The 15,240-nt window shown below is 41.4% G+C and overlaps 1 protein-coding gene across 5 annotated transcripts in view; it reads left to right on the top strand.

Annotated features, from left to right (window-relative positions):
• MAGI1 (membrane associated guanylate kinase, WW and PDZ domain containing 1) overlaps nt 1-15,240 on the top strand; it is a 632,775-nt gene that overhangs the window by 99,040 nt on the left and 518,495 nt on the right. The window lies entirely within an intron of this gene.

Below are 15,240 nucleotides of genomic sequence, written 5' to 3'. Positions count from 1 at the left end.
ATATTTACCTTTTTAAAAAAATCTTTATTTTTTTTTTTTTTAATATTTTTATTTTTTATTTTTGGGACAGAGAGAGACAGAGCATGAACGGGGGAGGGGCAGGGAGAGAGGGAGACACAGAATCGGAAACAGGCTCCAGGCTCCGAGCCATCCACCCAGAGCCTGACGCGGGGCTCGAACTCACGGACCGCGAGATCGTGACCTGGCTGAAGTCGGACGCCTAACCGACTGCGCCACCCAGGCGCCCCAAAAAAATCTTTATTTTTAAGAGAGAGAGAGAGACAGAAACTGAAGCAGGCTCCAGTCTCCGCACTATCAGCACGGAGTCTTGATGTGGGGCTCGAACTCAAGAACTGCAGGATCATCACCTGAGCCGCAGTCAGACTCCTCACTGACTGAGCTACCCAGGTGCCCCGACATTATATTTATCTTTAGGGCTCCGTTTTACTGAGAGTAGATGATACTGCTTTTCCTCTTAAAATAATGAAACAAAACTGACTTTCACATTAAATCTATTCATGTTAAAAAATGTGTTCATTTAGGGGCACCTGGGTGGCTCAGTTAGTGAAGCATCTGACTTTGGCTCCGGTCTTGATCTCAAAGTTCGTGAGTTTGAGCCCTGCATCAGGCTCTGTGCTGACAGCTCAGAGTCTGGAGCCTGCTTGGGATTCTGTGTCTCCCTCTCTCTCTGCCCCTCCCCTGCTCATTCTCTCTCTCTCTCTCAAAAATAAATAAACATTAAAAAATTTTTTTCGGGGCGCCTGGGTTGCGCAGTTGGTTGGGCATCCGACTTCAGCTCAGGTCACGATCTCGCGGTCCGTGAGTTCGAGCCCCGCGTCGGGCTCTGGGCTGGTGGCTCGGAGCCTGGAACCTGTTTCCGATTCTGTGTCTCCCTCTCTCTCTGCCCCTCCCCCGTTCATGCTCTGTCTCTCTCTGTCCCAAAAATGAATAAATGTTGACAAAAAAAAAAATTAAAAAAAAAATTTTTTTTCAAAGATATGTTCTTTTAAAGAACCATGAAATAAACAGCGGGTGTTTTTCAAGTATGACACATTAGGTAGCTCTTTAGTGTCTGAAGTTTGGCTAATATTTATCTAAATAATTTCGCAGCATCAGAAGTAGACCTAAATCCTTTTAAGAACCCAGGTCATAAAATAATTTTAAAACATATAAATACCTCATCATAGTTATGTTTGTGAATTAAGAGCATGGCCTCTGGAGCCACACTCTTGATTTGAATCCCTCTGTATGTGATCCTGGGTAAGGTACTCCGTGCATGGTGCCTCGGTGTTCTCATCTAAAAAACAGGTATGAGAGTATTTACCTCGGGCGCCTGGCTGGCTCAGACTGTAGAGCATGCGACTCTGAATCTCCAGATTGTGAGTTTGAGCCCTGTGTTGGGTGTAGGGATTACTTGGAAAAGAACAAAAACAAAAACAAACATTTCCCTCAAAGGGTAACAGTAAAGATTAATGAGTTAATGCATGAAGGATAGTTATGACTCTACAGGTGTGAGTTCGTATTTTTTTAAGATGCCAAGTTTCTTCATTCCTATCAGCCTCACCAACATGTTCTAGTTGGGAAAGGAGTGTTTCTTAATGTTCTGGGTTATGTCACCAGAAAAAGGACTAAGCCGTACTGTGGTAATTTTATGAACAAAGTTCCTGCTGTTTTTCTCCCAGCTCTGCATTGAGACATTCTGTTTTCACTGCCTGTGCTGTTTATAATTGTCCTTGTCTGGTCAAGGTGGGCTTTTTGGCCCCGAGTCTGGGCAAGGTGCCCTTTATTGTCATCTCACTTGACCTTTCGGCCAATTTCTTATGTGTCAACAACACACGAAAACACCACCTGGACTGAGGCCTTTTATTAACTTTGGAATTAAATTCCAAAGGAAGTATCAGGGACAATTCCGTAGTTGAGGAAACAGAAATTTAAAGGTGGCTTCCACATAGCTCTGCCTTTACTTCTTCTGCCATCTCATGGTTAAAGTGTAAATAAAGTCTCCTTCTGGATTACTGGATAAGCGGTGAAAGTAAACAAGGCAGAGACACATGGCTCAGAGCACGATGTCCCCTGGCGAACCCTGTAGGACTTGGGTTCTCCTAGTGATAGAAAATGCTTTATGGGGAGATAAAGCCAGTGGCCAGACAAATTTGGGAAAGATCTAATACATAGAGCTCAACAGATTTATCTACCTGCATGTCTTAGTGGGTCTTATGTATGGAAATCTATTACGATGCTCTAAGAATGAAAATAATACTAACAGGAAACTTTGATGTAGCTCTTACTCTGTGCCTGGCATGGTTCTGCGGGCTTTACATGTACTAACTTATAAATCCTCGCGTTGGCCCCCATTCTCTTCTGTTCATTCTCATTTGATATGGAAGGAAATCGAAGCTTGGAGTGTAGTTTGTGGAGTTTCATAAACTCATCTGACCAGAGACCGGTTTTGAGCTGCGCCTTGCGTGGGTCGGGTTGGAGGAAGCCTGTTCTGTGCTCTGAGCAAACGGACCCTTGTGGGTCATTTGGATGTAGGATGGCCTCGCTCTGGTTTCTGTTCGGGAAATGATGGCTTCTCGGAGAATCCCCGTGTTGTATAGATTTGCCTCCCCTTGATATTCTTGCTTGATTTGATACCAGAAATTCTTGAAGCGGGACGCGTGTCTCTTAAAGTGACAGGCTTAATTTTCCAACTCCACAGTGTCCTGGATGGGGAGAACAGAGCCCCTTTCTGTAGACAGATCCTTCTTCACGTGAGCATTGTACTAGCTTCTCTTGAAGGCAGGAACTTGGTGTGCGGAATGGGAAGACGGCCTTGAATAGGGCCTGGGATCCTGCTTTAGTCAAGTGAAAGAGCATCTGATTAATAAACCAGTGAAATCCTCCTCAAGTGAAAAGAATGAAAAGAGCTGCATTTTTCATCAAGGTCTTAAATGCGCATCAGTTGGGAAGGAGCCAAAATGGCATTTTTACAGATGGTCTTAGCTTCAATTATTTATACATTTCTTTGAATTATTTCCGTATTACACAAGTGATGAAATCATGTTGGGTAAATTACTGCCTCTGCTTCCCTAGACAGCTGATTCTACTACTTGAAAAATTCTATAATTATTTCCCATTACCCTTAATATAAAATACAAATTCACTAATACTGCCTCCAAGATCTGGCCCTTGTCCTTTGTAGCTTCAGGGCAATGCTAGTTCAGATGGCCTTTTTGTGCTAATAAGATAACAACAGTCTTCTGGTTAGGCTATACGAATGGAGAAGGCTGTATTTTTAGCTCCTGCATATTCCTTGGCCAGGTACCCTTGGGTAGTGCACAACCTGTACAGCTGCACATGACTGACCAGCCTCATCTCCTATTCCCTGTAACATCCTTCATGTCTTCTTGGTCATTGTCATCACACTTAAGATGACTTATGGAATGTTTCCCATTCTTGCTAAAGGATAAACTCCCTAAGGGATGGGCCTCCATTTGCCTTATTTACTACAGTATTTCTAAGAATGAACAAAATGCCAAGTTACCTAGTAGGCTCTTTATCATGTTTGTTGGTCGTGATGTTTATTGAACGCAGGCTTGACGATTGGCGTGCATGGGTATGTGGATGACTACAAATGGATGGAAAAGCAAGCTTAGATCTTACATGGAAGAGTTAGAAATCTTTTGCCTAGGGTACATCACCCTGGGATCTTAGAATCAAACATAGTGGTTCGTGTGGAATAATCAAGTTTTGTATAAGCAATTCTCAGCCCTTAGGGAGGCGGTATTTTGCAGATCTCTTCTGTTGTGAATCTCTTATGTTCAGATAACCAGATGTTCGTGCTATCAAGAAAAAATGTTATGTTTTCCCGTTATGTGCAGTGCTCTCAGAGCTCACCAGAGACATAGCTGCAAGCTGAGGCTTCCAATGACTGTTGGGAGGGGCGAGGAATACACCAGCAGTTGTTATTTGATACTAACCTCATGGTCTTCTGACATGCTGGTTCCCATTACTGTCTCTCTGTTCACAGAATTTCTTTGGGATGCGATGCTACATTGAATCGTCACATTCTCTTCCCAGCTGTATTGGTTTCCAAGGGCTACCATAACAAAGTACCACAAAGTGGGAGGCTTAAAACAAGAGGCATGCATTGTCTCAGAATGCCAGAAGCTAGAAGTCTCAGATCCGTCTGCGTCTGTGGAGCCCTGCTTCCTTTGCAGGCTCTGGGGAGGAACCCTCTTCCTCGCTTGTGGTTGCTGGCATTCCTTGGCGTTCCTTGGTTTGTACCCATAGCATCCACTTTCTGCCTCCCTCTTCATAGGGTTGTCTTCACTCTGTATATCTGAGTTTCCCCTGACTTCTTGGTGGCTCAGTCAGTTAAGTGTCGACTTCGGCTCAGGTCAGGATCTCACGGTCCGAGAGTTCGAGCCCCACGTCGGACTCTGGGCTGACAGTTCAGAGCCTGCAGCCTGCTTCGGATTCTGTGTCTCCCTCCCTCTCTGCCCTCCCTTGCTCATGCTCTGTCTCTCTCTCAAAAATAAATCTAAAAATTAAAACGATGAATAATAGTACTTGCAAATATTGTATCTCTAAATAAGGTCACCTGAGGCTCAGGTAGATGTGAATTTTAGGGGAATGGGGACACACCAGAGTTCAACTCTTTTTGGCTGCTGGTCTGTGAGTTAGGTCTATGCTCCACTGTGTTTTGTGTGACCTTGTTCATGTCATGTCATCTCGTAGAGTCTCATTCTCTGTAAGGAGGAGGCTTTCAGGATTAAATGAGTTGGTACAGATAAACCACATAAAACAGAGCCTGCACATGGTAAAAACATTTAATACCCTCATTATTATAATAATTTCTTTCCTTCATACCTAACCTGGACCTAAGGATATTTCCTAAATTTCTTTTTACTGATATTCCAAATCAATTCAGATTTTCTTTGGTGCTTTATTTTTTTTTTGGTATTTCTTTGATTTTCAAAAAATTTTTTAAAAGTGTTTATTTTATTTTTGAGAGAGAAGGACAAAGTGTGGCCTGGGGAGGGGCAGAGAGAGAGTGGGAGACACAGAATCTGAAGCAGGCTCCAGGCTCTGAGCTGTCAGCAGAGAGCCCAATGCGGGGCTCGAATTTGTGAACCGTGAGATCATGACCTGAGCCAAATTCGGATGCTTAACCCCCTGAGCCACCCAGGCGCCCCTGTACTTCTTTAATTTTTATTAGTAATCTGCAGCCAATGAGCAATCATTTTGATTGATTCTTCTTTGGGTAGGGTGGTCACTCCTTGAGAAGGAATGGATTATAGGAGAGGTAAGAGCTTTTGCACTAGCTGGCGATTACTCCAATATAGTGGTAAAGTTCTCAAGAAACATGTAAGAGAATGCTAAAACAGAATGAATTCAAAAAATTCTTTTCAAATCAGATTATTATTATTTCTTTGGTTGTACATTGGCTTGAACAAATACTATGTGGTAGGGTTCTTCCAACTTGGCAAAACCATGTTAAATTTCTGTAGTGGGATGAAATGGTAATAAAAGTCAAAATCATATGTTTGCATTTTCTATGCAATTATAATTTGAGCTGAACTTAGTTTGGCAGTGGAGTAGATTATAAGTATAAAATTGCAGCCTAGTCCCATTTTGCACTTAGCAAATGTAAATGGTGTAATATAAATTAAAACCCATGTATAAATAATCATGAGGGATAATTCAATTTAGTTAATTTTCATTTTCTTTGGAAATGTAGAACTGAATTAATGTTAAGAATCTCTTGGAGAAGGGACAAAATGGGCTAAATTTAATTATACTGTAATTGTTTAAAAAAAATACTTTTTAAGTCCCAGGAAAGAATGAAGTTTATAAATACGGAATACCTTGAGGTGATTGATTGTAGAAGAGGAGAGATCAGGTTTTACCCTATCTTTACCATGTGTTGTAGGCTTAAAAAGACATGGTTTAGGATTAGAAATTCATACAGTGTTTGTATGTGACAGAATTTGATTGAAGATCCAATATGTTTTGTTCCACACTACTTAAAACCAAAAGGAAGGTAATTTAAAAGCCACTTGTTCTTGAATACCATTGTCTCTTTAATGACAGTCACAGAGGTCTCAGAGAAGAAGGTCCAGTCTGGGGTATTTAGTTGGAATAAAACAGCAGGATGGATGTGGAGACCAACACTTTAAATGGGTGGAGGGCTCATGTGTGGAAATGAAGTTCCCTTTGTTCTCTGTGGCTCTGAGAGATGTGAGCAGAACTATGGGAGTAACTGGTGACTTGTGCCAGTCCCTAAAATTAGCTGTGGCCACCTAGAAAGGTGTTCCATCCATTGACATCTGTGTTCTCTCTAAGCCCAGGGTTGGCTGTTCTAAGCAGAAGCTGTGAGTTGACTCATGTTGGATGAGAGGTTGGACCTTAGATCTCGTTCATTGTTGAGTCTCCAGGATTTTTAAGTTGATGACCAATAGGCTATGATTGAAAAAAGTTCAATGGGCAAGGTGATGGAGGGTCTGGGATATTTGCATAAAAAGTAGAGTTTTGATATACAAAGTAGTAGCTGGATATCAGGGAGAGGCTAAGAGTGTGTGTGTGTGAGGAAAAGGAGTAGTACTTGGTGGTCATTGTTAAGGAAGCCTCAGATGGAAGATGAAGGCCATTTTCTAGTTTGGCATAATGACAGAGAGGGTTGGGGAACTGAGTCCGAAAGAGGGAGACTGAGATGCGAGGGAAGAGAGAGTATGAATAAGAATATATCCAGGTTCCCTCCTGGATGCCTTCTCTTGTGTAAGCATTCTGAGGGTTAAGAAATGGAAAATCAAGTTTTTCTTTTCTTTTAAGAAATTTTTTTTAATGTTTATTTTATTTATTTTTGAGAGACAGAGAGAACAACATGAGCGGGAGAGGGCAGAGAGAGAGAGAGAGCAGGAGACCCAGAATATGAAGACTCCAGGCTCCGAGCTGTCAGCACAGAGCCCGACGCGGGGCTCAAACTCACGAGCCGTGAGATCATGACCTGAGCCGAAGTCGGATGCTCAACCGACTGAGCCACCCAGGCGCCCCGAGTTTTTCTTACATACATAATTTCAGATTGAGAAGTCAGCATTTTGTCTCCTGAGTGGAAAAGGAAATCTCAGATTCAGTGACGTTAATCCACTCTTCTCCAAAGGAACAGTTGACAACATTCTGTTGAGCAGTGGTCATGAAAGCTGATAGTCTCCTTAAATCACTGTTTACCATATTCCCTGATTTCGGGTGTAGTGTGTGCCCCAGTAGGCACCCTACTGTTGTCTGCTAGAATAACAAGGGACTCCAAGTTTATACCTGTAGCTAGTTTTCATTCTGTTTTGGTTGTTTTATTTATTTATTTATTTATTTATTTATTTATTTATTTATTTATTTATTTATTTATTTTAAAGAAAATGAAGATCATTACCCTCCTTTAATAAAAATAGTTCTCTCTGGGATACGGTTTACCTCTTAGACACTTTTTGTAAGTATTCTCCTTATCTTGCATTTGTTTGTCAGTGGGACAATTTGAAAAGAAGAATAATATTTTAAACATTCTGATTTTAAGCTAACATTAAATTTTTTTTTAAGTTTATTTATTTATTTTTGAGAGAGACAGAGACGGCATGAACAGGGGAAGGGAAGAGAGAGAGGGAGCCAGAAAGAATCCCAAGCAGGCTCCATGCTGTCAGCACAGAGCCCGATGCAGGGCTCGAACCCACGAAACCATGAGATGGTGACCTGAGCTGAAACAAAGAGTCAGACACTTAATTAGTTGAGCCACACAGGCACCCCTAAGCTAACATTAATTTTAAGCTGATGTGTTTAGCCCCTAAGCCATAGGATGAAAACAACTCATTTGCTACTAGAAGACAACATTTGAAGAATGTTGTGGAGCTAGATTTTTCTATAGATCCTGAAAAGAGTGTAGGGTGCAGGCGACCATTTTCAACCCCAGATTTTTTTTTTAAAGGTTTTATTTTTAAGTAATCTGTGCCCCCAGCCTGGGGTTTGAACTCACAACTCCAAGGTCACAAGTCATGTGCTCCACCAACTGAGCCAGCCAGGTGCTACTCCGTTCCAAATTTTTAATCAAGATAAACAAAGATAAAGAGTGCACATGGGGCGCCTGGGTAACTCGGTCCGTTAAGCCTCTGACTCTTGATTTCTGCTCAGGTCACGATCCCACAGTTCACGGGATCGAGCCTTGCGTTGGGCTCAATGCTCTTAGCTTGGGATTCTCTCCTTCTCTCTCTCGCGCTCTCCCTCTGGCCTCCCTGCTCATGCTTGGTCTCTGCCTCTCAAAATTAATAAACTTTAAAAAAAAAGTAATGTGCCAAAATAAAAGCACAGAAAGTTAACTAGATACAATTATTTAAGTTCTTTTGAAAATTATAAGTGCCCTTATGGGCATTTAATAAAAACCCTTAATAAGTGCCCTTAAGGGTGGGCATTTATTTGAAATGATTCTGACCCTGCCTCTGTATGTAGCCATTCTCTTTGTCACCATAAAAATAATTTAGTCTCATTCTGACATTTTTCTGTGTAGCTTTTTTTTTTGAAGTAGATTTTTTTTTTTTTAAAGCAGTTTTAGGTTTACAGCAAAACCGTGAGTAAGTATAGAGGTTTCTTCCATAGCCCTTGGCCCCAGTGCGTACACAGCCTCCTCACTTATCAATATCCCCCACCAGGGTGGGGCATTGGTTACAATTGATGAGCCTACATTGACACGTCATTATCACCCAGAGTCTATGGTTTACGTTAGGGGTCACTCTTGATATTGTACATTCTATGGGTTTGGATGCATGTATGACACGAATCCATCATTACAGTATCATGCAGAGTATTTTCACTAACCTAAACATTCCTTGTTCTTCCTATTCATCCCTCCCACTCCCCAGCTCCTGGCAACTGCAGATCTTTTTACTTTCTTCATAGTTTCTCCTTTTGCAGAATGTTTCAAAGTTGGAATGATATAGTATGTAGTCTTTTCAGATTGGCTTCTTTTATTTAGTCCTGTGCATTTAAGGTTCCTCCATGGTTTTTCATGGCTTGATAGCTCATTCCTTTTTAGTGCTGAATAATACTCCTTTGTCTGAATGTGCCACAGTTAATCCATTTTCCTACTGAAGGACATCTTGGTCACTTCTCTGTTTTTGCAGTTGTGAATAAAGCACTCTAAACATCCGTGTGCAGGTTTCTGTGTGGTGGTTAAGTTTTTCAACTCTTTTGGGAAATACCAGGGAGTGTGATTGTATGGTAAGACTATGTTTAATTTTGTACGGAACTTGTCAACTGTCTTCCAAGGTGGTTGTATCTTTTCCTTTCCTCCCGGAAGGAGTGAGAGCTCCCTTTGTTCCCCATCCTTGCGGGCTTTTGGTGTTGTCAGTGTTCTGGATTTTGACCATTCTTACAAATAAGCGGTACTATCTCCGTTGTTGTTTGTCTTTGTAGCTTTTTATTTTATTTTTTAATTTGAAAAGCAGTAGTATTACAGAAGTTTAGAGAAAAAAGCAGAACCTCTAGCCCTGGGTAACTCGTCCTTAGAGTTAATGGTCTGTTGTAGATTTTTTTTTTCAGTTTATATATAAAAAAACAAAACATGGGGCACTTGGGTGGCTCAGTCGGTTAAGTGTCCAACTTCGACTCAGGTCCTGAGCCCCGCATCAGGCTCTGTGCTGACAGCCCAGCCCAGCTCTCTCTGTCAAGAATAAATAAACGTTAAAAAAAAATGAAATATCCCTGGATAAGCTTAAGAAATAAAAACAGATTAACTTAAACACTTGGGACATCAGTAATTTGAAATATAAGAAAACACCTTGCAGTCCAGATAAATTTAAAAAGCCAGAGATAAATTTTTAGGACCATTAATGGACTCATCAGGTGCATAATTTTCCAAAGATAACAAGGGTAGACAATGAAGGGCTGCCTTCCCTTTACCTCCATCTGTGTCCTTTCCTAGAGGCTGACAGGCGTGTGTGTGTGTGTGTGTGTGTGTGTGTGTGTGTGTGTATCTGTGTGTGTGTCTGTGAAATAGATATATGTACACAGAGGACACAAATGGTAACATATTGGACACAGTTTTGCCTGTAGCTTTTTTTTTTCTACTGACAGTATGCTTTGATTCAGTATAAATTCAAGCTTGATTTACTAAGCTTTGAGCCTCTTGCTTCAAGGTTGCTTAATTATTTTTAGAATTAAGGAAACACAAATGGACTGGGATGTCCATAGGGAGGAAAAGCCAGGAAACAGAAAATACCATTAGTTACCTGATAGTCATCATTTTACCAAGCTAAAAGCAGGCAGTTTTCAGGAAAGCATATGGAATATGGCTCTTGATGGAGTTACGTGCCACTTGAAGGATACACGTGGATAACCCACAGGGATGATTCACTACCAGTGCAGCTGTAAACTTCTCTTTTAATTAGGTAGGAAGCACCTGCATGTTATTACTTCATCATTTTCCCCCTTCCCGGTCCAATTTCTTCAGGGATTACAAAAAAAAAAAAAAAGTGAACCAACAAGTTGGAATTTTAAGTTTTTTTTGTGGGGGAGAGCATTCAGTGCCTAAAAAAGGGCAAGTATGAAGATCATCTGCTGGAAGAGGAGGTGAAAATAGTAACATTAATGGGTGTGAATTATGGAGAGCAAACGACCATGTGCAAGGTGTTTGGCAGGCAGCTGTCAGCATCCTGTGTGTTTGGATTTGCTCTTTTGAGTGTTTAAAAATATTGAACAGAATTAATGCTAAATGTGTACAAGCTGTCGTTCAAATTTGAATGATATCAGTATTTGTAAAATTTTGTGTGCCTGTGTGTCATCATGAGATGGCACCAGGATCTTTTTCTGGCTTCTGGAAAGTGGCTGAGATTGGTTACACAATTAGGAGTGTCTTCCAAGGCTTGATCAGCATCATTTACCTATTGACTGTTAGAAAAATTCACTTTGTGAAATCGTTCGAAATACCGCTTACAATCGTAACCAAAATATGCACTGTAATAACAGTTAACTACCATTTAATCGAGCATCTACTCTATGCTAAGAGTGTTATGAATGTTATTCCTGTAGAAGCTTTACTACTACTCAAAGGGGCTGGTATTCCCATCTTCCTTTTACAGATGAGGGAAACTGAGGCCCAGAGAGGTGCATATTTTTCCCAACTTTACGCAACAGGTTACTTACTGGAAGATGTTCACCTCAGTTGTACCGTGTTGGAAGCATATTACATTTGTGCATACACCTGCGAATATTCATCCACTGTAAGCACATTTATTTGATGCATCTGGGTTGACATTATTCGCAACTTGGTGATTTATAAATTTAATGTGCTCATCAGGCATTTGTGAAGGACTAGGTTCAGATCTTCTTACGGATGGTAGCTTTCCCAGAGGTCTCAAACTGGCAGCCTGGGAGCTGAATTTGGACTGCACCTGTTTTGTTTTGTTTTGTTGGGGGGAGGGGAGAGGGGAAGTCAGCACCGTGTCTTAATTGAACTGATCACGAATGCCTGGAGGTTTGGTCGCACTCTCAGATTTCCCCCTAGTCCCCACAATTCCCTAGTTTCTTAGGCCCTACGTGCTTCACTCGTTCAAGTTATCTGCACGGCCCGTGGTGGCGTTTGAATTTGTGCTTCCAGAAACCATTAAACCAGGAAGTATTCCAGTTAGGTTATGTTCTTTGGGGGGGTTCAGATTAGTTAGCATTAATAAATCAATTTTTGCCCTGAAGTAAACATTGTTGGTATTTCCATTGCTCAATATAAAACAATGAGTTGACTTGATTACCAGTTCGCTTTTAACGTTTTTCACAAAAGGGCCTTTGTTGGTAGAATTCTGTCTGCTGACCTGTGGATAGAGTCATAGGGTGCATCTTTTGAAGACCGATGTTTGTTTGCATTTAAGAATATACCCTGAGGTGATTTCATATCATAAGGTGAAATCTATTGAAGAAAAAAAAAATGAAAGCAAGTTAGTTGTTCTTCAGCATTAATTGAAAATGGAGACGCCAGTGATTATTTCCCTGTGTTCTTCTCTTCTTCCCTGCCCTCCTTCCTCCTTCCGTACTTGATCCTCCAGCTTTAGACAAATAACATTCTGTTCCCTGGTGAGTATCCTCTGGATTATCAAGAACGTTCAAGAGTCTTAGGACTCCTTGTCTAGAATGCAGAGAACCTGAGGCATTGGGTCCACAGTGTAATTCCCACTTGCAACTATCGGTGTGCATTGCTTTCTCAAAGTACATGATGTTCTGAAGGAATTCCTAGGACCTGTATTTCTGTCTCTTTATGGCTTCGTCCACATTTTCAGTGTGTTTCCCATGGAACACTTGCCTGCAGGGTTCTCTGTACAAATAAGCTTGGGAAATGCTTTGTGTTCTAATACCCATGTGTAGAGCTTTGAAACACACAACCTGTTAAAGGTTCTGAGCAGTACTGTATTCAAGGAATATATTTTGTGTCGCCTCACACAGCGTTTCCCAAACTTAGTTGACTTCAGAGCCTCCTCTCGAACCTGCCATTTCTGTACACCGCCTGTGGATCCTCCAAAACCCTTTAGCTATCTACCGAACCCACTCTGAATTTGCTAGGCTGTAGAAATTGCATCAAAGTGTGGAAACTTGTTTTTGATGATTTGTGTTATTTGTGTTGGGGGGCAGGTAATCCCAGTTCCGCGGAAAGGGCTCTATTTTGTGAAATGCAAGTTTGTCAGATATGAAACAATGGTTAATGGAGAATTGAATTTCATGACTTGGTAGTGTTTAAAATGAGCGGAAGAAGTGAAAGTTGACCTCATTCTTCATGTCTGGTGGGTTGCTTAAAAAGAGTCATTCTTCATGATGTCTGGTGGGTTGCTTAAAGATTACAGGCACCATGTTTCTTTCTATTTGGTGACTTGTAGCTAGCTGATGCTAAAATTAATACCTGGTTGGACAGACGTGTCTAACTTTAGACCCAGATGGGCCCGCTCTGCCTCCTCTGGGCATATTTGTTACTCTCCTGTCACGTTGGCAACCCTTTCCCACATAAATGCTCTTTTCTGGCTCTCCTAATGATCTTGTGAGCTAAATACAAAAAAAAAATGTACTTCCCTGTTTTATTAAGGAGTAAGTCCTTTAATAGCTTAAAACAACCCCAGAGTTTGAGGACTTGTTGCCTATGATTTAGGCAGCAGAGCTCTTTTTTCAGAGGACGAGGTTGTGTTTATTCTGTGTCACTGAAGTAATGGATTGTTCCATTCAACTCTAAATAGTTTTCAAGACTGGGTTCATGGGTGTTTAAAAGGGCAGAATTTGATGCACAAACCCACAAGAAGGTACGGGTTTGGTGTTCAGTAGCCAGTTAACGAAAGTTTCCAAGATGTAATTATTTTCATACCCATCTGTAACCACTCTGTGGCACCCCACCCCCCAAGTATTATCTTCATCAGTGGTTGGGAATTTAGGTTTTTGTGGGTACACTTGGATTTAAATCCAAGTTTGGTGATTTAATAGGTGTATATGTACACCTCTTGGCAAGTTAATCTCTTTTAATCTTAGTGTGCTTATCTGTGAAACGGGATAACACCATCCAGTATTCCCCCTTATAGGCAGGGAAGGAATTCCAGGACCCCAGGTGGATGTCTGGAACCATGGGTGGTACCAAGCCCTATGTTTTTACTATACATATGTAACTACGATAAAGTTTAATTTATAAATTAGGCCCCATAAGACATTAACAACAATGAGTAATAATAAAATAGAGCAATTATGATTATATACTGTAATAAAAGTTGTATGATGTGGTCTCTTTTTTTTTATGTTTACTTTTGAGAGAGAGAGAGATACAGAGCACAGGCAGGGGAAGGGCAGAGAGAGAGGCAGACACAGAATCTGAAGCAGTCTCCAGGCTCTGAGCTGTGAGCACAGAGCCTGACATGGGGATCCAACCCACTAAGCGCGAGATCATGAACTGAACCGAAGTCGGGAGCTCAACCGACTGAGCCACCCAGGTGCCCCCCCCTTTCAACTTATCTGTATTGTACTTACCCTTCATGTGACAATGTGAGAAGATAAAATGATTTGATGAAGTGAGATTAATGGTGTAGGCATTGTGATGTAGCAGGGAACTCCTATTGAACTTGTCACGATTCACCAGGGGGAGGAGAATCATCTACTTTTGGACCTTGGTTGACTACAGAAACGGAAACTGCGGGAAGTGAAGCCACAGATAAGGGGAACTGCTGTATTTTGTGGGGACTAAATGCAATGATGGACGGGAGGCCACTTAGCACAGTGCCATACACATAGTGAGCACTTAGTAATGGTAGATAACAACTGTATCACCTTTCAGGTGGCACATTTGATGCTGGAAAATCACAAGCAGTGGAGCTATAACATTATGCTTTTGTATTTTATTTAGAGAAGCATAGTACCTGAAAAATAAGAGTATAGGACAGGACTTAGAAAATATTGAGAAGACAGCATCGTAGTGTTGGCAGGGATGGTTTGGAGGGGCTTGAAAATAATCACTGAGTGGTTTTGCTGCCAGGGTACAAGCAGAAAATCTACCCTGAATCCATCTTAAGTAGAAAGTACATTTATGAAAAACGATGGATAGAGATGCGGAGTAACTTATAGAATCCGAGGGACACCTGAAAAACGGGGTCAGGGAGGAGGACCATGGACACCCCGAGGACTGTTGGATGGAGGGTACTGATGAACTATCTATGTGGGGTGCCCCATGGAGGAGGAATCACCCACGTTCAGTCTTGTTCTTCTTGAATCTTCTTGAATCACTGAATCTTGAGTCAGGTGTCCAGATGGCCCAGTTTTGGGGTGCCTGGCTGGTTTAGTTGGTAGAACAGGCAGCTCTTGATCTCAGGGTTGTGAGTTCAATCTCTACGGTGGGTGTAGAGATTACTTCTTAAGAAACAAATACAAAAACCCTCAACAAACAAATGACCCAGTTTGAATAAAATGCCCACACAGAGTGCCTTGACTGGTGGTACCAATAAATCATAGCCAGTGGAGAATGAATACTTTTCTTCAACGCAATTGGATTGCTTCTTCCAGGAGCAGGGGAAATAGACGCTGGGTGGCAGAAGTCCACCATGTATGAGGAACCTGGATGTAGCAATCCATCCTCTATATTTTTAGACCATAAACTTACCAGCACATCCATAGTGTTAGATAGATGATAAGCAGAGATTTGGCTAGATCAAGACCTATGTGTCAGGAGGATGTTGGGAAGTTAAATTGGGGAGAATAGCTTGAGATTAT

This window comes from Lynx rufus, unplaced genomic scaffold, assembly GCF_022079265.1.
Source record: "Lynx rufus isolate CCGP_SWC_20201006 ecotype Redwood Valley unplaced genomic scaffold, mLynRuf1.p SCAF_4, whole genome shotgun sequence".
Classification (NCBI taxonomy): Eukaryota; Metazoa; Chordata; class Mammalia; order Carnivora; family Felidae; genus Lynx; species Lynx rufus.
This window is presented reverse-complemented; position numbering and strand designations above follow the sequence as displayed.